The sequence below is a fragment of the Arvicola amphibius genome, chromosome 7 (genome assembly GCF_903992535.2).
Source record: "Arvicola amphibius chromosome 7, mArvAmp1.2, whole genome shotgun sequence".
Taxonomy (NCBI): domain Eukaryota; kingdom Metazoa; phylum Chordata; class Mammalia; order Rodentia; family Cricetidae; genus Arvicola; species Arvicola amphibius.
Genome location: NC_052053.1, coordinates 2,010,559 through 2,036,375, shown reverse-complemented (window position 1 = coordinate 2,036,375; position 25,817 = coordinate 2,010,559). Strand labels below are relative to the sequence as shown.

The 25,817-nt window shown below is 43.5% G+C and overlaps 1 protein-coding gene across 1 annotated transcript in view; it reads right to left on the bottom strand.

Moving 5' to 3' along the window:
• Window positions 1–24,848, bottom strand: part of Ctnnd1 (catenin delta 1) — a 47,478-nt gene extending 22,630 nt beyond the window's left edge. Inside the window, exon 1 of the mRNA XM_038336622.1 lies at window positions 24,613–24,848. The gene's annotated coding sequence lies outside the window, so the exon portion shown is untranslated. The remainder of the gene's footprint in view (window positions 1–24,612) is intronic.
• Window positions 24,849–25,817: the final 969 nt, after the last annotated feature.

Here is a 25,817-nt window from a genome sequence, read left to right as displayed (position 1 = left end):
TCAGAGAAGAAAGATGAATTGTTAATCCCCAGTGCCAAAGATGCTCTCTGTTTTACTGCAGTGCAGATAGCAAGACACCATCAACCAAGCTTGAGAGCCCATCACCAACGTCTTCTCAGACAGAAGAGTCCTTTGCCTAGCCTCTTCTACACTCCACTATCAATACCTGTTGGAAGAAACAGTGGCAACTCCACCAAAGTCTCTACACTGTTGGCAGGACAGGGAGACTCTGGCATGGGATTAAAATTAGATTATTTCTCCCTGGAAAATTTTGCAGGCTTTATTTTAATCAAAGTCTTAACTCCCTGGTACAGGTAAGTACTTACCGCCCTGCAGGGACAAGCTCCTCAAGATAACAGGGCAGATCTAACCTCTCCCAACCCTGAACACTACAGTGGAGAACTATACTAAATTAAAACGCCAGTCAGGAAATGGAAATATGCCGAGCAGTGGTGGTGTACACTCAGCACTAAGAAGGCAGAGGCAGGAGGATCTCTGTGACTTCAAGACCAGCCTGGTCTACATATCGAGTTCCACCCAGGACAGCCAAGGCTACAGAGAAACCCCAACCCCAGAAAAAAAAAAAAAAAAAGATAGATAAGGCCTCTACCACGTTTCATGCACTTCTGAAGAAGTAGGTCTATCTTCCAAAACTACACAGCATTATATAGGGCAAATATGTTAACTGAAACAGCAGAGTGACAGAAATCACGTCACTGCATAAAAAGGTTTAGCCTCTAGCCCTGTCCTGTAATCCTACCTTTTCAGAAGGCAAACAATCACAACCCAAGGCCCGATTGGGCTAAAGAAATTTGTGGCCAGCTTGGGCAACTTAGCAAAACCTTGTCTCAAAAAGTTTTTTGGGTTTTTTTTTTGTTTTTTTTTTTGTTTTTTTTTTTTGTGGCCAGGTGTGGTGGCTCATGGCTTTAATCCCATCACCCGGGAAGCAGAAGCAGATGGAACTCTATGAATTTGAAGTCAACCTGGTCTACATATCAAGTTTCTGGACAGCCACAACTACATAGCTATCTCAAAACTAGTAAATAAAATGTATATTGTTCAATGGCAAACTAGGAGGAATTTTCTTTCCTCCTCCCGTATTCCCTTTCCTCTTACCAATCCCCTAAGGAGAAGAAGACACCTAAAATTTTACTTTTTAATTCTTTTTTTTTTTAATTCTTAACAAACATATATCTCATACACACCTGTTAAGAGAAGGGTCGTAATTGATTGGTTTAGCACAGAGAACAGCCCAGTCTAGATTCACATAAGTCATGGAAGCATCCCAGCCACCTCAGCAAGCAGCAAGCAGGAAGGAGAGAACTGCAGAAATACGTGGAGGAACATGAGAATGGGGGAAATAAACTATACCCAATGCATTAATTACCAGAGAGGTAAAGGGGAGCATTAGAAATGACAGGGAGTTATTTAAGATACACTTTGGAATTGCTTAATGTAACAATACCCTTTAAACTTTGCTGTGTTCAGATATCTGGGCCTTGGGTGTAGGTAAAGCACAAATTGTGCTGTCACCTAGAGTGACTCTACTTTTATTTTAATTCCATGCAGAACCAGAGCAGGTTATAATGTAGATAAAAACCCACATATCCTCTGTTCCAGGCAACCAATTTGGGGGTGAAATATGTTGTTGGAATGCCCTTCCCCCTCCTTACCACCCTTAAGGCAGAAACCTCAAAGCCCAGTCCCGGCATGCCCACAAAGACATTGAGAAACCAATGCAATAGTCATGGTGGGGAAGACATGTGGAGACTAGCCTAGGCTGGGCCTTCTGCTTAGGCTCTTTCCCACGCTCCCCAGAGCCCCACCAAATACAAAAGCTTGGGCCTGTTTGCCTTAGAAAGTATCCAGCACTCAGCAAGCAAGGGAACCCAGAGGAAACTGATAAACAGGTGCCCAGTGAACTGAATTAATTCAGTCACTAAATAGAGAACATGCCGAACTGTTCCTAAATCCCTCCTACCCAGCCCTGGGCTCCCACAATTACTTATCAACTACTGTTTTCATTCAGACCAAAGCCCAATGCTACTTCCTCATACTCCTACCCCACATTCCAACAGGCCACCCAAAGGTCTTTAGTAAGTACTCTTTTTTCTTCTTTCTTTTGCTTTGTTTTTTGTTTGTGACAGCCTCCCAGGCTGGCCTCAGACTCACTATAAAGCTGAAGCTGGCTGGCCTTGAATTCTTGATCCTCCTTCCTGTCTCTACTTCCCAAGTACAGGAGTATAAGAACTCACCATTCCTGGTTTGCTTTCATCCCCATTCATTTAAACACTTGTTCTGGCCTCCTGTGTGCAGTGACCTATGACTCCTCTTCCAGTTACTGATTCTACAGGGCCTGTCCAGTGACTGCACTGCAGTTACCGCTGTGGCAGCCTCCACCCTGTAATCTTCTTGCTAATAAAAGCCCAGGCGACCACTACTATGGGGCACACAGAAACAACACTCCCTGCCGCAGAGAGAGTTGTTTGTCACTATGCCATAAATGGTCACTTTTTGCCCTCACAACTTTAATTTGATACAGGGAGCTGGAAGGAAAGTTAGGGAAAAGACTGAGGGATCTAGGTCACAAGCTTCTCCAGCATCCTGGCTTTCAAGCTGACCAAATGACTCTGAGAGGAAAGAACAGATAAATAGAAAATGAGGTCGCATTCCTAGCTCTTTGCATGGATAGATGTTCTGTTTAAAAGACAGAAGCAGTGGCTGCAGAAGCAGGAAACAACTGGCAAGACAAGCCTGGTCCCAGTCCATCTGCCTGGTGTCAGCAGCTCCACTCCACTCCAAGTCAGAGACGCTGTGCAGACTGTGAGACAGTGCTCTACAAGGTGAGGTAGTGAGTTGTTTCAAGAGTTACATTACTTCATGGTGATGTCTCAGCCCCAAACTATTTTGTGAAGTAGTAGATGAAATTAATCGGATCAAGAACACAACTGGATTCTACAGAGTAGAGGAGCTGGTTTCTCTACTCCAACTCTATACAGTAGGAGGTCCCAACCTAACCAGTGTTTCTGGGACAGACGGTGTTTTCTGGTACCTGGCAGTCCCTGCAGCATACAAATCTAATACACTCATTCTTATTTCTTCCTCAGAGCCTTACAAGATTGTTAACAAAGAGAACATGAAAAAATGAAAGATTATGGCTTACATTTTTTATTGCCCTGGAAATCACAGAAACCATAAGGAAGTTAAGTTTTACTGCAAATGTGAAAACAGACTCAGAGGTGAAAAAATTAACCAAGTTTCTAGAGTTCATAACAAATTTAGAATTTAAACCTCGGTCCAGAATATTTTTAAAGCCTAAATTCTCTTCTATGCCATGCTGTCCAAACACAGTCCAAGCAGGGCACATTGGCAAATGCCTGTTTTCCCAGCACTTACGAAAGAACCACAGCCTAGGGCTACATGACAACAAGACCCTTCCTCAAAAAAGAATCAATGAATGGTCAGCCCAAGGCCCTTAGACCGATTATAGGGAAAGAGAAAAGGAAAGCACACATAGGAAGCTACGGCCATGACACGCAACAGCAGAAAGTCTCCTAACTTGATGAATCACCTCTTCCTGCCACATACCATAAAGACTGTTCTACAGACCAGACTCTGCAAACACTGACTGACTAGCTGGTATCAAGAAAAGTCCTCCAAGTCTTTCCAAGTTTACCAATTAATGTTGCCAAACAGATACTTTCTCCCAAAAAAAAAAAAAAATCATAAAGGGGGGTGTTTAATATTGTTATTCTCCTAAGATTATGTTTTATGAGAATAGCTGTTTACTTTTAGTAAGTCACAGGCCTTTGCGGGATGGAAGCCACCCATACTAGAAATACCTTCTAAGTCTATAGCTTACTCATTCAAGCAATGGCAATGATTAAAAAGTCAGTCTCTTCTGTCAGAACTTCAAGGTAAGCTAAATCAAATCAAATGTCCAGGAGGATCAAAAAACTGGACAGGGCAAGCCAAATAACAGAGCTATAAAACCAATCACCAGCCACACAGCCCTGGAATGATCTGCTCTTCTGTAAACTGGCTAGACAAAGCTACCTGGGGGCTGGTAAGATGGTTCGTGGGATAAGACTGTTGTGCACCAAGCCTGAAGACCTGAGTTGGTTCCTGAGAACTACATGGTAGAAAGAGCAACCTGCTCCCTACAAATTGTCCTCTGACCTCCTCACGGGAGTTACAGCAGGCATGTTCCCAGACATATACACACACAAAGAAGTGTAATTAAGAACATTCTTACAGGAATATAATTTGGACATAGTGTCTCACATCTATAACCGCAGCATTAGGAGGCTGAGGCAGGAGAATTGATAGTACGAACCATCATTACCTTCATCATCCAAGAACATGGACTTTTAGATCTTGACTATATTCAAGTTCCAGATCCCAACATTTACATGATACTGGGCAAAGTGCCATACTGCCACTAAACCTCAGTTTTCTTCTCTGTTAAGGTGGAAAAATAAACCACATAAGGGTAGCTATGAAACTAAATGAAACAATCCATGTGAAGTACTGAGGAAAAGTCTGAGCATATGGGAAGCCATTGGCCAGTTTGAACACAGCAACCAGTACGGCAGCGTGAGGAACCACATGTCTTCCTTGCTCCCACCACTCCACTGGAATTCCTTATTTTCTTAACAGCAAAGATTAAACGAAATCCCTGACTTCAAAAAATCTAGGATCCAATCATTAGTTCTGCCCCCCACCCACCCCCCAAAAATCTAGGAAACCTGGGAGAAGTAATAACTCTGCTTAAGTTTCAATACCTTTGATTAATGACTACGCCTGGGCTGGAGAGATGGCTCAGAGGTTAAGAGCACTGGCTGCTCTTCCAGAGGTCCTGAGTTCAATTCCCAGCAACCACATGGTGGCCCACAACCATCTGTAATGAGATCTGGTGCCTTCCTTGCCAGCAGTACATTGTATGCTTAATAAATAAATAAATCAAAATTAAAAAAAAAAATGACTACACCTATCAGGCCCCAAACACCTACACCCACACCCCCCCCCCCACCTCACATGCACTTCCATGAAACTCAGGTGGATACACCCATACATGGCCAGACCTGGGTGTGCACTGTGAAAGAAACCCCAATTTTCCCTGAGTCGAAGAACTCTCTAAGCTTCGATCTTCAGGCTCTGGGGAAAGAGATTATGATCTTCTGTAACTAGTACCAAAGTCTCCTCGTTTCTTCCTGTTAGTAAGTACATTGTAAGTCAAAACTAATGCCACAACTGTATGTTCTCCCACTTTGCTATCTTCTGGGGTTATAAAATGATTTTTTTAAAGCACCAAGCCTCTCACTAAACACCAATCAGTAACACAGAGCAAGCAAGCACCTGTAACACTGCAGAAAGGCTATGTCCAAAACTCACAGTTCAATGTTCATGTTTGAGCACACAGAAACAGAAAAGTACCATTCTGCTTCTAAATCTCTAAGAATCATATTCTGTGAAAACTTTTCCTAAGACTCCATATTAGGAAGAATGCTTGTACCAGAGTCCCAACCCAACCCTCATGAGTTCCCAGCTTCTGAAATCCAGTCAAACAGTATTTCTCACTCCTCTGTTAAGTTCATATCCATACTAACCAAGTCCCTGGAAGGTCTATGCCTGTCATCGTAGTGAGCTGAGTGAGACATAAGGACCACAATTTAAGGCATAGCTGGGCTACAAAAAACCTCTCAAAATAAAATAAAATTTAAAAGAAACTTCAAGGTCTGGGATATTAACCGAGTAGTGCCTGTGCCTGCCTAGGGATCCTGAGTCCCTGGTCTATGACACACAAACCAGAGACCCGAGGACAGAAGAGCGCGGCGGTGCCCGGTTCAGCCTGGGCAACAGAGAATGACAATCACAGTGTTATTAATCATAGGATTTCATCTCAACGGAAAACCACCGAGTCACAAGATTTACACCCCAGAAACTGCGGTCTTCCCAAAGCTCCAAGGCTCCACTTTACTGAAAAGGCTAAACAATATAGTGTCTTACTGTGTCCACCCTAAGGCTCACTCAAGGAACTAATGGGCCCTCTGGTCCTGTCATCTTCCCCTGGGGAAAAGAACACATCTGATTGCAGTGCCAAACGAAAAGAACTTAAAACACATGAGACCTTTTTTACCCCTAACTTAAATTATTCTCCACATGGGGCTGGAAGGATGGCACAACAGTTAAGAATGCCTGCTGTTCTTCCACAGACCAAGCATGGTTCTTAGCACCCTAGTCAAGAAGCTTTGCTGGACAGGTGGCTCAGTGGTTAAGAGCACTGGCTCCTCTTCCAGAGGTCCTGAGTTCAATTCCCAGCAACCACACGGTGGCTCACAACCATCTGTAATGAGGTCTGGTGCCCTCTTCTGGCCTGCAGGCTTAGATGCAGACAGAACACAGAAGAAGAGGAAGAAGCAGCAGCAGCAGCTTCCAACTGCCTGTAACTCTAGTTCCACTCTAGTTCCAAGGGATCTGATACCTTCTTCTGGCTTTCAGGGTACCTGTACACTTACATATATACATACACACAAAAAAATAAAAATAGAGTCAGGCAGGTGAATCTCTGAATTCAAGGCCAGAGCTAGTTCCAGGACAACCAGAGAAACCCTCTCTCGAAAATAAAATAAAAAGATAAAATAAAAATAAATAAAAAATAATACCTAAAAGGTTTATCTTGTGCTTCTGTGGTTGCTCACACCTGCAATCTAAACACTGGGGAGACTGAGGCAGGGCAATCGATCCTTGGGAGTTGCTAGGTGTGGCCAGCCTGGGCTACATGAACTCCAGGACAGCCTCGGTTACACTGTGGGATCCTGTCCCTTCCCCTGGCTGGCACAGACACAGGCTGTGTTCTGGAGCAATGGACCTGTGCTGTACTAAATGCTCCTTAGACCTGAGAGGATAACAGGTTAGGGACATCTGAAGGGTCTGAAGGGCACAAATACATGGGTCACAAAATGGACAAGGCAACAAAGCTTGGCGGCCACCCTGGCCTGACTCAGCTCTAGGTAGCATGTGGCCAAGCAGAGAGATGAACCTGGCTTAGCAAGACAGCCCAAGCTAGCTTAGAACTCAGCATCTCTCCTTTCCTCAGCTTCCTGTTGATGGGATTACAAGTGTGCAATACATCCATTTCAGAACTTAATGTTTGGTCTCTTTTTCATTTTGCTTGTTTGAGACAGGGCTACTCTGCAGTCCAGGGCTGGTGTGTAACTCTATGTAGTCCAAACTGTCTTCAAACTCTCAAATCCTGCGGACATTGGCTATCATATATGATGTATATGGCACCTGGGGAACACAGTTCAGGGGTGCAAAGCTGTCTAGGATGCAGAAGTGCTGCATTCCCTCTCCTGGCTACATAGGCAGGACAATCACTGAAGCCTAGGAGTTTAGGAAACCATATACTGAATGACATCATCTCAAAAGGAGGAAAAAAAAAGTATCACTTCTACCATCATGGCCTCTAAGGTCAGACACTATCTAAAACATTCCTGTTCTTTTCCCCCTTTCCTAAGTATCCTAGGAACCCCCAAACCCTAGCACATTAACCTTGGCTAAAATTGGGCGGCTTTGAAGTCAAGGAAAGGTGTGACTCCTATTGAAGAGCCCAGGACTGAGAAGGTAAGGAAAGAAACAAAACCTGCTTCTCTTTGGAGTCGTCTGACACACACAGGACTGGTCTAACAAGTCCTCTAATCGCTCAGGCCAGGCCAACTCCCTCGGCTCTCCTCCCCCATTAGCCAGGTGCCGCTCTCAAGGCTCTCTCTCCACTGGGACAAACACTGAGTTTTCTCTCGAGACACTGACACAGCTACTCACCTAGATCCCTCTGCTGCTCTAGCTGAGGGACCTTGCCTAGCCTTATAAGGAAAAAGCAAGGCTCAAGGAGAAGCCGATAAGGAAACAAAGATAAAAGGGAGGTGTGGGGGAGGTGTCAGACTAGAGGAAGGGGAGAGGCCAAATGCCTCTCTCCTTCCTGAAAAAGGAGGGAGAAAAAGGGAAGGCAGTCTACAATGGGAAGTGAGAAAACCAGCAGAATTCCATGATACTATTTAACTCTCCTCATTTAAAGGGAAATACTAAAATTAACTGTGACACCTTACACCTCCAGGCAAAAAATAAAAAATAACCAGAGAAAAGCTTAACCTTTGGGTTTAGGAGAGGTCATCCAACTGTCTGAACTCGCGTTCTTTGTTTTAAAGAGGCAGCATCTCACCCAGCCTTTTACTTCCTATCTACAGCACCCCCATGTCTCTTGCTCATCATTTGGGAAGAGTGTGGGAAAGGTAGAAGCACGTAACTGAGTCACATTCGCCAAGTTCCAACTCCTCAAAGCCTAAGGAGAAGACAATAGACAGCCCTTTAGGGAAACACTTGTCTTTATGACCAGCAAACACTGAACATAGGAGGAAAGCAATGCGCGAAAGGAAGCATGAGAGTTTATTTTGCCTAGATTAGCAGGTAACAGATGAAAGGCTTTTCCCATCTGAATGAATGATAAAATACAAACCTAGAGTAAAGAGTACAGCAACCACCACCTAGAAATTATCAGTAGCATCTTCTCAGTACCTTCTGAAGCAATACTAGTCTGCTTGCCTGTGAGATGGGGTCTAGCTAGTATCTCCGAGTGTGCTTCCTAGGTTCTTTGAAATCCCAGGTGGGTTCAAGTGGTTCTTTGCCTCACAGTAGGTATGTGCCTAATAGCCCCTTCTTATGGATAAGTAAACTACTCCTCAGAAGTAGCATTGCTGATAAGTAGTAGAAACATCCATATTCCTTCTTGATTCAGAAGAAAGTGTAAGAGCTTTCTATGCTTCCGGTGGTTATGAGTCATTCTAAGTCCACAGTTTTGTTCTTAAAAAGATTTAGTAGCTGGGCAGCTGTGCGTAGCTGCCAGCCCAGTGGGCTGGTGTAGCTGCGCGGAGACTCGAGGAACACGTGTGACCAGGGCGGCGGGTGAACAGGCGGTGCGGCAGCGGGTTAACGGCACAGACCCAGAAAATAGACATAAAGCTTTATTAAAGGAGGGGGGGGAGAGAGAGAGAGAGAGAGAGAGAGAGAGAGGGAGGGAGGGAGGGAGGGAGGGAGGGAGGGAGGGAGGGAGAAGCGAAACTGCCTCTCTACGAGGAAGATGGAAAAGTGGAAAAGAGAGCAAGCTCAGGCCGGAAGCTGAAGATCAGCCTGTCTCAGCGGATGGGGGAGGGAGTGGGCGTGGCTTGTCTCTTAAAGGGACAGGGACCAAAACCATAACACACAGAAGTTAAAACAAGAGTTTTTGTTGTTATTTTTTAAGCAGGATATGATACCACATGCACACCTGTAATCCAAATACTGGTTAGGCTAAACCAAGAGAATTTTTCAAGGCTAGTCTGAGTGTGTGTGTGTGTGTGTGTGTGTGTGTGTATGTGTATGTGTATGTGTTTGAGGAAAGAAGGTGGGGAGTGGACATGGGCAAGAAGTGAACCCACCCAGGGGCTTACGTTCACTTTAAAAGGCAAAACATTCCTCAATTCTGGGGACAAGTGGCTTGTATTCTATTTCAGACTAAGTTTCTTCTTCCTTTTTTTTGTTTTTTTTTTTGTTGTTTGTTTGTTTTTTCAAGACATAGTCTGTCTGTCTTGGAACTCACTATGTAGACCAAGCTGGCCTCAAACTCAGAGATCCACCTGCCTCTGCCTCCCAAGTGCTGTAATTAAAGGCTTTCACAACCACCCAGCATCAGACTAAAGGCTTTCACCATCACCCCATATCAGATTAAGTTTCTTTGTATAAGGAACAAGAACTCAAAGAAGAAAGGTAGCATAAAATAAAAACAGAAGAAGAAAGATAGTGGACAAAAAAATAGTACTCTGGACCAATCACCGACTTTTCCATTGAGTCTCACCTAGAAATCTGGAAAAAAAAAAAAAAAAGCCACAGTCACTCCTACCCTGCCTCAAGAAAGAAAAATTTCACTAAAATATTTTCATTTTTAATGTGACATCTAAGTCAAAAGCAAAGATCAGGGTTGGGGTGGAGAAGAGAAGGAATTAGAAGCAGGGAAGACTGTGTTGGCCAGCATCAGAACAGAGGGGAGGGATTGTTTCAGCGGTATGTTAGCAATCTGCCTCTAGGGCAGCTGTCCTCCTGGGCAATCAAAGGCGGATCTGTGTGTGTGCTCAGGGGCTAGCCAGTTTAGCAAGAAGTTGAGGACTCAGCCACCCAATCCACAAAATGAGAAAAGATGTCTGTTTTCCAGCTGTAATAAAAAGCAGGAAAACAAAACAAGAAAGGGGCCGAGGAGGAGGACAGGAAACCACTGACCCTCCCAGTTATGGGTGGACAGTGGACAACTGCAAAGAGGCAAGGCTGAAACCGAATGGGCGGGCACCTGTGTTGTAGCAAGTGTCTAACTGAAGGTTCCCAGCATTACCAGTCTCCTTGTCCCTTTAGGACCCAACAAGGTTTCGGCAACATCCATACATAGTACATCAACATTATCTAACATCGATGCCCTCCTAGAATTCCATTCATAATTAAATCCTAAAGATTCATAAATAAGCATACACAAACTCAGTAAGCTCCTCACTGCTACGAGATCAAGGCCATTTATATAACTCAAGTGCTAAGATGTAAAAGGCGACAGATCTCATACTCTCTAATCCCTCAGCGTAGCTAGATGCCCTGAGACCCATTAGACACACAAAGGCTGCTCTCTTCTCAGCAGGGCTCTGTGGCAGAGCTGCTCTCCAGGGACAAAGACATCACCCTCTCTGTCCCCCACTCCCAGCTTTTCTCACTTCCTGTCACAGGAGCACCAGACCACAGTCTCCCAGAAACAAACAAATACAAAGTGCTGGATTCTGGGCTGCAGGCCAACCACATTCCAGGGCATCCTGTCTACCAATCACCAGCTAGAGCTCCTGCTTTGCCCTGCTCAGTTCCTTATCATGTTCAGGAAAACAACCCTCCTCTTAGCCTCAAGCCAATGCTACAGAGGACAAAGCTCAGGCCCTAAAGAATCAGCAGAAAGACACTATGTGCAAAAGACCTAAGTAAGAGTCTGGGGCAGGAAGGGATTTTAAAAACTACCTGGCAATTGTCTCCCTGTGGAGACCCCAAAGTGGGGTGCTGAAAGCTGGAGCTGCTCCTCCAGTCAGCACAACCACAGTGGCGCAGCCCCAGAAAGCACCACCAATGACAAGCTGATCACCAACAGGAGACTGGGTCCCCTGTCACATTCTTTATCGCCCATTTTCGTTGCTTTCAAATTTCTCTACATGTGGAATTAATTCCTAAAGCCAGCCCCACAGAGAACAAACAAAGGCAGCAGACTCCACCCTACAGAAAGGCAGTTTATCAAGTTCTGAGGGCAAAGTTCCCGACTTCCCAAGAGAACAAGAGGAGGGCCACTAGGAATTGCACTGTAGCCCAGGCAGCAAAGAAGCTGAGACAGCAACCTCAGCTTTTCCTACAGCCTAGTCAGAAAAGAAAGCACTGGCTGGCTCCGAGAATGGGCTAAACTATACATTTTCTATTATCCTGTACAGCCCATTGGAAGTAATCCTAACCCCAGAAGCAAACTTTAGACAGAGGTCAAGTTCCATCAATCAGAGATTCCTGAGATCCAAAGAAATAGCACCCTTTGCCCAAGGTTCTGTGCATAAACAGCCAAGCTCAGCAGATACTTCTAACCGGAAGAACATTCCAAGTCAAGAACTAGTAAAAATGCCATCTCTCTCATCTTTTCCCTCCTTCCTTCTCCTAGCCACCCTCCCAAACCCTGCTGGAAACTCTATCGGCTAACTTTTGAATCTCTGGCTAAACGATCTCTACAGCAAAGGGGCACAAGTTAGAGGAATTTCGTCCTTATCTGGACCTGACACAGTCAGATGAGAGGCCTGGCAAGAGCATACACAAGCCAGCTATTCCTGGTCGACAGAAAGCAGTACTTAGCAATTCTGTTTGAGAGCAGCAGGACCCAGCTATTACAAACCCTGTCACTGATACACACAAAGTGTCCAATGTTTTACCTAGCCACAAAGTTCATTCTCTTTTTTTCAAGAATTTTGAAAATGAAGCTACGCTGCTCCCTTGCTCATGACCCAAACCAAATAAATGAGAGTGGATCAAATACTAGGAGATGGACCTACAAAATGAATTCTTAAAAGCATCTAAGGAAGTTTTCTGAAATAAAGGAAGAAAAAACTAGTTGTAAAAGACATCCCTCACGACAGCACTCAACACCCCTATTCGTGCTGCTGCTGCTCTAAAAAGGTGTCGGGCAGGTCTGCCTCAGACTAAACAGGTGAACTAGGGAGCAGCGTTGACTCAGAATTGCCATCACCCTGGAGTTGAGCCAGCGAAGTACAGTTAACTTCACTAGAGATCCTGAGTTGAACTATCTCTGGCTCTTTCAGACATATTTGGGAAACTCAACCAAAGGACGAGTTAACGAGAACATCCCTGGAAGGCTCAGGACCTTAGGTGAAGGATGAATCTGTTTGCTATCTAGCTTCCTGCATCAAGCTCCAAAGCTGGGAATGGAGGTCACATCCATGAGCCCAGCGCTGGGTCATGGAGGCAGGACGAATGCTCTAAGTCCAAGTCAGCCTGGGCGATGTGATGAGACTTCATCGTAGCATTGGGAAGGCAGAGGAAGGGGAGACAGGCTACATTCCAAACAGCTGACATCCCAGAGTGAAGGGTGCCTAGGAAGCTATGCCGCTCCACTACCAGCTCCAGTTCCCGGACACTCCTTACTCCAGAAGGGTCTTCAAGAAGAATTATAGAGAGGGTGTGATGAAGGCACCAGCTGTTCCCACTACTTTTCCTCCCCCTCCTCTTGCTCACATCAAACAGTGAACACAATTGCCCGTCAGTAGGAAGGAGGAGCCTGGACTAAAACAGCAGGAAGAGGGCCAGCTGGCCCCACTTGGAATGCTTGTTTGGCTCAGTTTTGTCACCCACCCCCGTCCAGTTCTCTCTCCACCTGCCTTCCAGTGTCCAGTGAGGGAAGCTTTCCCCACAACTCCTTGGTCAGAGAGCAAGGGGAGCGCACATAAACAGGCTGGATGTAAAATAATGTCTGAGGGGTGGGAAGGTTTCCTGAACTGCAAAGACAACCTCAGTAAGGCTCCCCTTCCCCCACCCAAAAAAAAAGCACAGAGGCAAAGGGGAACACACAACTCAACATACACATTACGCTATTTCTTGAGGCTTGGAGAACAGGTGAGATCAACAGCGCATCCTGAATGAGTGTAAACCCCCAGTGGAGCAGCTGCCTCGCATGTATGAATCGCTAAGCCAATCTGCAACACTGAAGAAGAAAAAGAGGAAAAAAAGACTACACGACCAGCTCCTCCCCTCCTCCCCCACCCATATTCCAAGTTGGCCAGAGTTGGCCAAGAAGGAAGTTAAGGAAGCCAGCATTTCCCTTTCAGACAGGAAGTAAATTAGCCCTTCCTGTGAGTTTTAAACAAATTGTACAGCTGGGGTTTCAATGCTAACATCCTCTCTTGAATTTGTTCCACAATTTCAAAATTGCAAGGGGAGGGGGAACAGAACCATGGTCTAGGTTTCCTCTAACGGGCAACTTGAGTTCTCCACACCACACACTACATATCGGCATGACCTTCAAATCAGCATTAACATGCAATCCCAAAACAATACTGGGTCACACAAATAAATCACATAGATAAACTCGAATTAACCAGCTCCCACTCCAAGTCTACCGCCCATGCCAATTAAATATCCATCCACCTGAGACTTCAACCTGGAGGCCACAATCATTTGGAAATTAACATTTTCAAAAAGGCTACACAGTGATTCTCACAGCTGTAGAAAACCATGTGGCCTGTTCCTGCCAATCTAACCACAACATTCCTTTGACGAAGGGGCAGAAGTTAGAAAATACACTTGGGCCTGCTTTGCTACCCACTAGGCATCTTGGATTGGACTAGAAGCACTGTGAAAGCAAGAACTTGAGTCAAAGGCTCACAGAACAGCCCAGTTTGCTGGTCTCCTTCTGCCTCAACCTCTGGATTGCTGGGATTACGGACATATGTCACGCAGCCAAACCGTCTATAGAGTCCTGAGCTGCTCCCTAGGGGACATGCCTATTTACACTGCAGACAGAACATTTTCAATCTTTTCATTTCCTGCAAAGGTTTATACAAATTCTCAGAGACTGGTTCCATATTCTACTGCAAAAAAGGCCAAGTCCTAAATCTTTCAAGCATTCATGACCCCTGGATATCCCCAGCCTACTTGATAACAGATGAGGAATAACCAGAAACTCAGACATGAAGCACTACTGCTGACATTTTTCCAAGCCACGTCACTTTAACTTCTGGTTTGAGAAAAAAGAAAGTAGCAAAATGTCCTTAAAGAGCTATGGAGAAAAGTATTCCTATGAGATACTTAAGTGAAGACTTGGTTAAAAAAACATAAACAGCATTACATGATAGTCGTGACAATTGTAAACACCTTCACCATCTACACATTCTGGAGAAATAATAATCAACCAGTTACTTAAAGCAACTTGGAAATATTGCAGAAATCTGTGATTACCTGGAGTACTGCCCACCTAAAATGATACAGGTAGGAAGGAGATGGGAATCCCTCAGAGATGGTATTCAGTAACAGGAGGACAACCAGATAATTACAAATAGAGGGAAGAAGGAGTAACCACGTCAAGGACCAGGACTAAAGCCTCTAACGAAAGGAAAGGGAAAATTGGGTGTAGTAGCTAGTACAGGGTAAACCCAGCCTGGGGAGGCTCAAGCAGAAAAACTGTTCCAAGTCCAAGACTAACCTGAACTATGCTGTCATCTTGAACAGCCACACACACAGGGGAGAGAGAGGGAGAATAAGTGTGGGCGACCGACTCCAGACACAGGGTGTCTGGTGATTGGGTATTATCTAACTTTCCTACAAGGGTTGCCAAAAACCACCAAATCACCAAATAGTTGGTTATTCTTTTTCAGTCCCATCAAAATCACCAAGCAGAGTAGTTAAGAATATGCTTTGATAATCCATAAAAAATTAAACTTACATATCTGGAAAGCGAAAATTGAGTCCTACAAGGATTATCAACTCTGATATGCAAGATAAAAATATGGATGGGTATGGTAGCTTATAAAGTGACTGATCCCCAGTCTTAGGGAGGGGATTCCAGAAACCATCAAACCCCAACATTAAAGAAGGGAGAAACTTCTAACCAGGCTTGGTAGCCCAAACCTTTAATCCTGGCAGAGACAGGCAGATCTGGTTAGTTTCAGGCCAGCTTGGTCTACACAGTGAGTTCCAGGGCTATGTAGAAAGATCTTGTCTCTGAGCATAAGAAGCAGCAGCAGGTGAGGTCTAACACACCTAAGCAAAACCAACAAATGTGGATAAAAGGAAACTATAGCAGATCTTTGCTAAATTTCTCCTTTTCCTAGGCTACTATGTAGATAAGAAAAAAATATCTTTACAAATACATACAAACTTATTCTAACAGCACTAGTATTATGGTTCTCCGAGACATCAACCTATACAAAGCGCTATTATGAAAATCACTCTCATTGGGAGAAAAAGGCTGGGCCTGCTGCTGCCTCAAGTTAGTAGGAAACACTAGTCACAGCTGTTGTCTCTAGGACCTAAAGGTAATTTCCCTTTGTACGTGATAGTGCCAAACAGGATCCTGTGCCAGTACACACCAGCCCAGACAGGTCTCATACTCACCCCACCATCTCTTCTGACCGGGGTAACTACCAGTCTAGGCAATGTGCCCTTTCTATTCCTCTCACCTATATGACCACTCACTTATTTTGGTCTCTAGTCTTGTAAAACATAATCCTAGGCATTTGAGAAGTGGAGGCAAAAGGATCAGGAAGGAGTTCATTGGGCCAGCCTAGGACCCATGAAACTCTGCCTCAAATAAACAGACAGACAGACAGACTGACGGACGAACGGACAGACGGATGGATGGCAGCAACACACACACAAATTTCTCATCTTGGCACCATTCTATGTACTACACTTTTTCAACAGATTGTAACATATGTACTTATATGCTCATTACTTATTAAGTATATCTGGTATATAATAATAATACACATTATTATTATTATATACTAGAGCATGGCATGCAGCAGATTTTTCTGTGTGCTAGGGATCAAACCCAGGGATTTGTTTATACCAGATAAATGTTCTACTACTGAGCTACCTCCTCAGACCTAGGTTTGTTGTGTGTCTGTCTTTCTTTCTTTTTCTTTCTTTCTTTCTTTCTTTCTTTCTTTCTTTCTTTCTTTCTTTCTCTTCTGTTCTATTTTGCCTTTTCTGATTTGCTTTTGGGAAAGAATGCTGATATCTAGCCCAGCTAGTTCCCATCTCCTCTCCTACATTAGCCTTAAGTGCACACCTGCCATGTTCAAGGACTACAGGTAGTTAAACTTTAGAAAATTAAGTTAGCTTCATTTTGTTTTTATTTTCATTTTTTTGTTTTTTTGCATTTGTGTTCCTTTTGAGACAGAGTCTCAAGTTCCCCATGCTAACCTCAAACTCACTACCTACCCAAGGAAAACTTCATTCCTGAGCCCTCTACTTCTCATGTGTTCAGGTTAGTCTTGAACTAGCATGCACCACCTGACTAGCTCTTTTTATTATTATTATTATTATTATTATTATTATTATTATTATTATTATTATTTTGCATATGCATGTATGTGTGTGGAACCTATGCCAGGAGGCACACATGCAGAAGTAAGCACCTTACTCACTGAGCCATCTAACCCGTCCTACTTATCTGTATTTTTAAGCAAGGTCCACGATGCAGCACAGGCTGGCCTCACTCCAGATCTTCCTGTTCAGCTGCCCAAACACTAGGATTACTGGCACATGGCATACCAGGTTCTCTACATTTTTTTCTAACTGTGATCCTCAGGTCTGTCTATGATTTGGGGGCTTCTACACACCTACAGCCATGCCTGCTCCTTGGTTGCCCTGCAGCAGGGTGAACACTCTAGGGTCCAACTGTGTCCTAGTTTGCAAAGCCAGCCATAGAGGGAACAGCAGAGGGTTAGAGTTCCCCCATCCCAACAAAGAAGCAGGAAAGAAATCAGATTGGCATCAATTTCCCTTTTAAAATCGACTCCTCTATTTGAAAGTGGACTGAATATACAGCAACTTCATTCAACAGACTGACTTCACTGCCATGAGATGGGAACTGCAGTTGCTTTGATAAAGGTACTGAAAAGTCGACCTACTTTCTGTAACAATGTCTATGTCCTCAGACATCAGAATAAATTTTGGTCTCTTAAAATATAAGCTTCTTCAAACAAGTACCTTTTCATTCTACAGTAAGAAACATGTTTCTCCACTCCAGTACAGAACAACATTGGTCACACTTACAAACATGGTCATTTATTCTGGGGAAAGTACACTTCTTTTGCTCTACTATTGGCTAGGCTAGAATGGGTAATTAATTAGATGAGATCTAAAAAAAAAAAATCAAAGATAAAAACTAACTAAGGGCCTGAGAGTAGTGTCCAATCCTTTAGTCCCAGAATTAGGGAGGCAGAAGTAGATAGATCTCTGTGGGTTCGAGGCCAGCCTGGTCTAGAGTTCTAGGACAGACAGGGCTACACAGAGAAAACTGGGGGCAGCAGTGACAGGCACTAGTTGACTCCCTAGATGGTACCTTCATGTCAATCTAAGGCAAGTAAACCAGAAGCAGTATTCTACACTTGTCTTTCGCACCAATATAACTAAGGACAAAAATCAAAATCTTGAGAAGACCATTAGCTTAGGAATATGGTGCAGAGAACCTGAAAGCAAACACCAGGAGAAGAACCAGGAGAAACAGTAAAGAATATAGGCTAGAAATTGAGAAATTTGTGTAACTAGTCATCACAGAGGCTAAAGAGTACCAAATAAACATTATCAGAACCCTGGTTGCATGGGTTACATAATAGAAGAAACTACACAGCAAGACCCTGTCTCTGAAAGGTGAGGGCTTCAGTGGAGAGAAGAAAACTTACAAGTTTCCTTCCAAACAGGGCTTCATCTAAGACATGCATACATCCCAAGCCCAGCCAGACTTTTCCTCAGGAAAAAGCCAACTTTTCACAGGAAGCACTCATGAAATCAAAATTTCTACATGGTATAGTTTTTCAAATGTCCATAAATATGGGCTGCAAGTGGGATATTTCCCAAGAGGGAGCTCACTTCAATAAAAAAGATAGCAAAACCCTGCCTTCATTTCTGTACAAGCATTTATAACCTGACATTAGCTTAGCAACTTCTGGCTGGAAGGCTTGAGGTGAAGAATCTGGCTCAAAATGGCATGTAAAAAAAAAAAAAGAGGTGTGGTGGTACATACCAAGAAACTGAGGAGGCCGAGAAGAGGCTCTTAGCAAATTTGAGGACGGCTTCAAACGGAAATCTGGTTCAAGAGTTGATGATAATAAACCCAAGCTGTCTCAGTCCAATCCGATTAAATTACATTTACCCAAAGTTCTGTTTCTGCTAGACACAAAGAAGGGAGTAACTTATTTTTTTCTAAAGTCTTTGATAGAATTATGAAAATATTCAAGCAGTGCTACCTGTTTTGTCTCCCCATCAACACCTCCTGTAGGAAGAGACAAACCCCACAACTCTCCAAAGTTGCTGCTTACTACAAAATAAAAGGCCTCCTCTCACCCCTCCCCTGACAGGACTTTTCTATGCAGTCCTGGCAGTCCTGAATTTGCTCTGTAGACCAAGTTGGCCTCGAACTCAGACGTCTGCCTGTCTCTGCCTCCCAAGAGCTGGGATTAAAGGCATGCACCACCACCACCACCCAGCAAAAATTCTGCATATTTAAAATAAAAACTTTAAACACCACTTTCCCCATTATATGAGACTTATGAAAACATTAACCAAATTACCCACCACTGATCATCACAGAATACTTGAAGAAAAACTCTTTAAGACTAGAAGTAGTCTAGGATGTAGGATGAGGTGGTAGCGGTACTTGTCGTTAATCCCAATACAAAGCAGAGACAAAAGGACCTCTCTGAGTTTGGGGCTAGCTGGCCTATATAGTAAGTTCCAGGACAGCTCCAAACCAGAGAGACTCTATCAAAGGAAAAAAAAATAAAGGAATAAATAAAGAAAGAATAGAAAAGAAAAAAGACTAGGGATGTAGCTCAACTGACAGAGTACTTGCCCAGCGTGCACAAGTCCTAAGCAAGGTCAAGGCCAGCCTAGGCTACTTGAGACTCTGTCTCAAAAAAAAAAAAAAAAAAAAAAAAAAGGTGATTAAAAATAATTACACAACTAAATACAAAACACTTCTACTTTAAATTTTCCCTTTTAAAACCCAAGCAGGACAGTGTTCTCCCTCATCTATGCTCCTCTATTGGCAATCGTGGAGGTCAATCAATTCCTAGTTCAACTTCATGTAGCTAGGATTGTTTATTTTTATCTTATATGTACGGGTGTTTTTGCCTCAATGTATGTATGTATGTAAACTATATATCCCTAGTGCCCACAGTGGTCAAAAGAAGATCTTACACTCCTCTGGAACTGGAGCTACAGAAGGTTATGAGCCACTATATGGATACTGGGAATGAAACCTGGGTTCTCTAGAAGATCAGTCAGTGCTACTAACTGTTAAGCCATCTCTCTAGCCCCCAAAAGATATTTAATTTCTGTTTTTATAAGCCCTCATTTTTAATCCCTTTTCTGAACAAATACAAAGGAATATTTGTAGTTTTTTCATATCCTGATTACATATGGCTCATTCATACTAAGTTTCCTCTTACTACAACCCTGAATTATACATAAATGTTAATTTATGTTCTTTAAAGATATTTTTACCTTTATTTAGGTGTGTGCATCTATGTGGGTATGTCACAACTTCTCAGGTGCTCACAGAAGCCAGAAGATGGCTTCTACAACTAGAGTTACAGGCAGTTGACAACTGCTTCACTTGGGTGTTGGGAATCCAACTCAGTCTTTGAAAGAACAACAACAAATGCTCTTACCCACTGAGCCATCTCTCCAATTTCCAGAATTTCAGTTCTTAAATTAATAGGTTTTCTAATATAGTTCCATGGCTGAAAGGGTGATTAATAATAGTAATCATAATACTAACAATGGCTGCCAAGTGTGATAGCTCACATTCTGATCCCAACACAAAGTGACAGTGAGGCCGGAGACCGCTTCCATCACGTGTTATCCTGTGCTGCACCTGCGCGGGCGCGCGCGCGCGCGCGCACACACACACACACACACACACACACACAAGCTCAATCTACAACAGGGCAGTGCCAGCACACTTTAATGCCTTTAATCCCAGCACTAGGGAGGCAGAGGCAGGCAGGTCTCTGAGTTCAAGGCCAGTCTGGTCTACAGAGTTCAGGGACCTACAGAGTTCAGGGACAGGCAACGAAGCTACAAGAAATCCTATCTCAAAACAAAACAAAACAAAACAACAATAAATAACAAACAAACAAAAACAATTGGTATCAGGCCAGGTGTGGTAGCCTACTCCTTAATTCCAGCACTTGGGAGGAAGAAATAGAAAGATCAGGACAGGAGTCCCTGTCTCAAAATGAGACCTGGAGGAAGGAGAAAATGCTGCCAAACACATTTTCTTTGAAGCACTCATGTCTAGAATTATCACCCCAAGCTCTTCGTGTTTTTGTTACTAGTGTTATAAAAACCAGTGATCCAAGCAGAACTGATGCCTGAGGACTGATCAGGTCCTCGCTGATGCCCACGTTTTCCATCAGGCGAAGTTTTCACTGATGGACAGGAAACAGCTGCCTAAGCTACAAAAGGCCCCTTACCTCTTACACTGTTCTTTAGTCTGATTGCCAAGAAAAGCTAAACCTTACAATCTTCCATTATTTCCAGAAACTCTGTTCTGAAGCTAGCTGTGACGACACATGTCTACAGTACCAGCAACATAAAGGAAGAGGCAGAAGGGTCAGAAGGAATCACAAACACAAGGTGATCCTCACTACGTTCTCAAGTTTGGGCCAACCTCAGCCAAATGAGATTCCCAAAGATAGGGTAGGTGAAATGTCTCAGTGGATAAAGGCACGATCCACCAACTGTACGGACTGGAGTTCAATCCCAAGAATCCACACGTGGGAAAAACCAGACTCTCCCTGACTTCCACACCAACTTAGCTGGAACAGCGCAGGCTCCTCCCCAACTCACACAAGGAAATAAATGTAAACAAAAAAATGTAAATTAATTAAAAAAGAGATCTAAACTAACAGGCTAGTGAAAATGTCAAAATTACATGGGAATCTAATTCACGTTGTTTAGCTCCCTGTCTCACCTGGAGCCTTCTCAGTCCCATCAAGTTCCTTAACTAGAGAAGCTAACTGAGCACCTCAGTTAGTAGCAGACACTGAGACAGATGATACGGGGATTGAGACAAGACAGTACCCACTCAAAAGCAGCTCAGTCTGGGTGAAAGACATAATCTTTAATACAGTGTGATGTATTTATCAGATACATGATAATACATTTATTAGAACTACCTCCTACAAGCCTGTCACTAGAAGGTGGTATCATTCAATCCAAAGGGCTGAAAATTCTCTGGAAGAGGAAATTTCACTAATGAGCAAATGAAGGTGGAAGCCAATTCCCAGAAGTTAAAAATGAATAAAGCAGCCAGCAGTGGTGGTGCACACCTTTAGTCCCCACACTGGGGAGGCAGAGGCGGGCAGGCCTCTAAGGTCAAGCCCGCAGAGAGTTCAAAGACAACCAGAACAGTCTCAGAATAACTAATGGATGTATGAGGACTGGTGATGAGCTCAGGGGCAGGGCACGTTCCTGGCCTGTGTTAGACGCCGAGTTCTACCCCAGCGCTCACACGGCACCTGCGCAGCATAGCCAGCTCCACTCGCTCTAGGGACACTGGTCTTTTACCACTACTCCAATTTCGTCTCTTTAGGTAAGGACTAAAGCACTCCTCCTGTAGCAAGGCTTCGTTTATTTTAGTTCCAGCTGTTATGTCCATTCTCTCCGGGTAATGGCAGTGTATCCCTGGTTAAATCCATTGACTTTGTGGTCAATCAGACCAGGATAATCCATTTAGATAGTGAGATATTCAGCAAATCTCAGCTTCTGAGTACCAAATTCCTTTTCAAAAAATGGTTATTAAAAATTAGGTAGATAGTCTATGCAAAACGCTTAGCACACAATAAAATAAAACAATGAGAGAGGATGGGGGACAAGAGAATCTAGAGGCACTAACAGGGACCAGCACCTACCTTAACAGAAAAAGAAATCATACAGAGCTAAATATTTTGCTAGTGCAATAGATAGTGATGTCTCCTCCATCTCTAAGAAGCCAACTATTTAATAAACCTAAGGCTGGGATGTAATTATAGGAAGCTTTCCTTCTATTTTAGAGCAGCACAAAACGTGTCTGTACCAGAGTCCTCAGAAAGGTGCTAGAGCTCTAACCAGCCATGAGACCCCACACGCCTGAAACAGACCACCACCTCACTCACCTAACAAAGACACTAAGCAATTTATATAAAAAGCAGACAAGGAAGGAAATCTGTACAATGCATACTTATTTGTCATCATTTTCATCCCAAAATCAATATAAAAAGCACAGCAAATAGGAACAATAGCAAAATAAAAGATTACTTATCTGTACCCTTTCCTATGATTCCTGAAAGAAGCAACAGAGGTGAAGCAAAAGACAATAATCTTCTGTCTTATCACCTCAAGACGCTCTAGACGGCACTGCAGGCCAGACAATGGCTTAGTGTGTAATAACAGTCCTGGACCCCAGCGCTGGTCAGCCCAGCTACACAAAGCCCAGTTTTGGAGCCGGAGCCAGAGCCAGAGCCGGACCACCAGCAGTCATCCAGAACCAATTTTCAAACTGCCTTTGTACTCCTCCTTCAGACGCTCATCCCTCCCCCTAAGGGCTGAGTGAGAAACCGACACTCTGGCAGCACCAGACCAACCAACCCTCCACAGACCCACCAAGAAACCTCCCCAGAACAGCATTTCAAAGGAAAATTGAAAAAACTAGAAATAAGAACTATAGCCCAACTGACTGTACACGTTGTCTTTTTTTCCAACTACTTCTCTTTATTCTGAGGTCCAGACGTCGGATTCTTTCCTGTAACCCTCGCCCAGACGATATGGAAAGGGAAAGAGGAACAAAAGTTGTTTCCTCCAGAAGCCACAACCTCACAAGAATAAAATCATCTTGCAAGGAATGTCTTCACAGAAGAAAAAAACTCAAGGAAGTGTTCCAGTCTAAAAAGAATGAGGGCAAGGACTACGAAATCAGAAAATAAAAGATTCATAACAATTTAAAGGTAATGAGCAGCTTATACATTAAGACCCATCTTACTACAATTAGAGCAATATCTATTCCAGCCCTAATTCCCATACTGATTCCCATTTTAAAAGAAGAGTTCCCTATTTTGCAGCTACTGATGAGTTGGCTATATAATTATCTGGGATCAGTACATTTGCAAGAATGTATGTGATAAAGCAAAACCAAACAAATGGGAAGACCAGTTATACAACGTGAAGCAGAGTCACAGGCCTTCAACAGGGCTCTAACTTACTGCTAAGTTAGCCAAGCAAACAACAGACAAAAGACAACTCTAAAAACCACCTTTCCAGTTGCTTAAAAATGAAATTCTCTTTGTGCTTTCTCAAGTGGGTTTTGCAAATTCACGTTTTCATTAAGTGGTTTCTCTTCACCCAGCCCTTCACAACCTAGGGCCCTCTGAGAAACCGAAAGGGCTGAAGACTTTCAGGTGTTCTGCCGCTTTACTACGGCCAACAGAAAGTACGATTACAATTCCTTACCCCGGAAAGCACCATTATCATATTTGCAGGTTTAACATACAACACCTTCACAAATCTCTGCCATCCAAAGTAACTTTAGGTTAAAAAAAAAAAAAAAAAAGCTGTGGAGATTCAGCAATTCTGTTAACATAGATCCACTTGTTTTCCAAGGCAAAGCAAAGAGGCTCCTTCAAACAGGCGAGGCTCCCACCCACCACACCTGGAGAAGTGAGGGATCCACCCAGGAACGGCAGAGCTGAAACCATCTGGGCCGTTCAAACTCTCAGGAGGAAACAACAATACTATTTAAGCTCTAAAGCTCCCTGCAACTTTCCACTGCCACAGATTCGAAGGTGAGGGGGCTGGAAGTTTTTAAACATGTAAGAGCCATCTGTACAACTCTCCCGACCAGGACAAATCCCTTTCACAACCCACACACAACATGCCAAAAACTAACTTTTTGAGTTATGAAAACAGAAGTATGTTAGCTTAACCCAGAAAAAATAAAATAAAATGGAAAGTACATACAAAAATGTAATCTACACAACTTCTACCTCTGGTTCTAACCAGCTTCCGGTATTACACCTAGTACATTTACCTTTGCCTTAATATAAATAAAATACCAAAATACGTCCAAACTATTAAAAGTAGAAAACCATAATTGATTAGAAATTCACCGTCAGCATTAACAGGTTCTCTTGCCTTTTTTAAATTCCCTCCAGTTACCATTAAGACAAAAATTCCACTTGGGTTTGCCTTTCCCCAATTGGTTATACATACATTTTTAGAAAAGAAAAAAATGAAAAGAGCACATACCTCCGATGTGGACTTTAAAGCCGATCCTTTAAGAGCAAACCCAAAGCTTCAGCAGTGTGCTGAGAAAGAAAGTCCAACAAGGTTCGCCACCTCTTCCTCTTCCTCGTTTCAGGATCTTTCCTGCCACTTTCCCTCTCCCTCCGCGTCTGTCTCTGTTTCTCCCTCCCTTCCTTCTGCTCGATCCCCCGCCTCCCTCTCTCTCCCTCCCTCTCTCTTCCTCTCTCTCTCCCTCCCTCTCTCTTCCTCTCTCTCTCCCTCTCTCTCTCTCTCTCTCTCTCTCCCTCTCCTTTTCCCTCAGATCCAACACCTAAAATGGAAGTTGCACCCAGCCAGAGGCAAGGGAGCCTGGGTGGTGACAAACCGATCTGCAGCCCTACCCTAGCTTTCCTAAGTGATGTCAGCCCCTGCGAGCTTCCAATAGGAGCCAGGCATAAATCAGGGAGCTGACCTTATCCAATAGGAAACTTTATTATAGGAAATTAAAAAAAAAAGAGGAGAGAAAGACAAGGAAGTTATATATATATATGTATATATTATATATATATTTATATTTAAAGCGGAGACTATACAGTTTCTAAGGAATTGCAGCAGAGCTCGGCGGGGGGGGGGGGGGGAGGAGGTGCTAAATAACAAAGCTTTTTAGAGCGGCACGCCTAAGCCTCAGTTCCCTTTGATGAGGGTCTTGCTCCCTTTCCCTACCTAGCTGGGTGGGAAAACAGAAGAGAGCTCACTTTATCTGCCTGCTGCTGTTTGGTTTGTTGCTTTCTTCCCCAAAGCATTTTCCCAAAGGAAGCCAGGAGAGGAGAGAGAAATCCCAGAAACAGGGCTGTGTGTTGATTGGAATGGTAGGAACTATCTGAGGCAAACTCTCAATTTCATTGTTTTGATTTAATTGCATTAAAGCTAATGAGGAAAAATAAACGCCTAGGCTTGTTCACAGCGTGTTAGCCTCTTTTGCTCTAACTAAAAGGAAGCAGAACGCATAGAGCTGTTGAGGAAAACCTCTGTCTTTCCATCAAAATAATGTGGGCTTGCCCGGGGTATCAGGCAGGATCCACAAACAAAGAGTTTAGAATAGATAAAAAATACCGATAAAATAATTAAGAGAATGCTATTTCTTTGTGAACTCAAAACTACCTGGCTTTTTTATTTGACCTAAATAAAACATTACCAGGATTTTTCTCTGAATTCATTTAAGGTTTAGG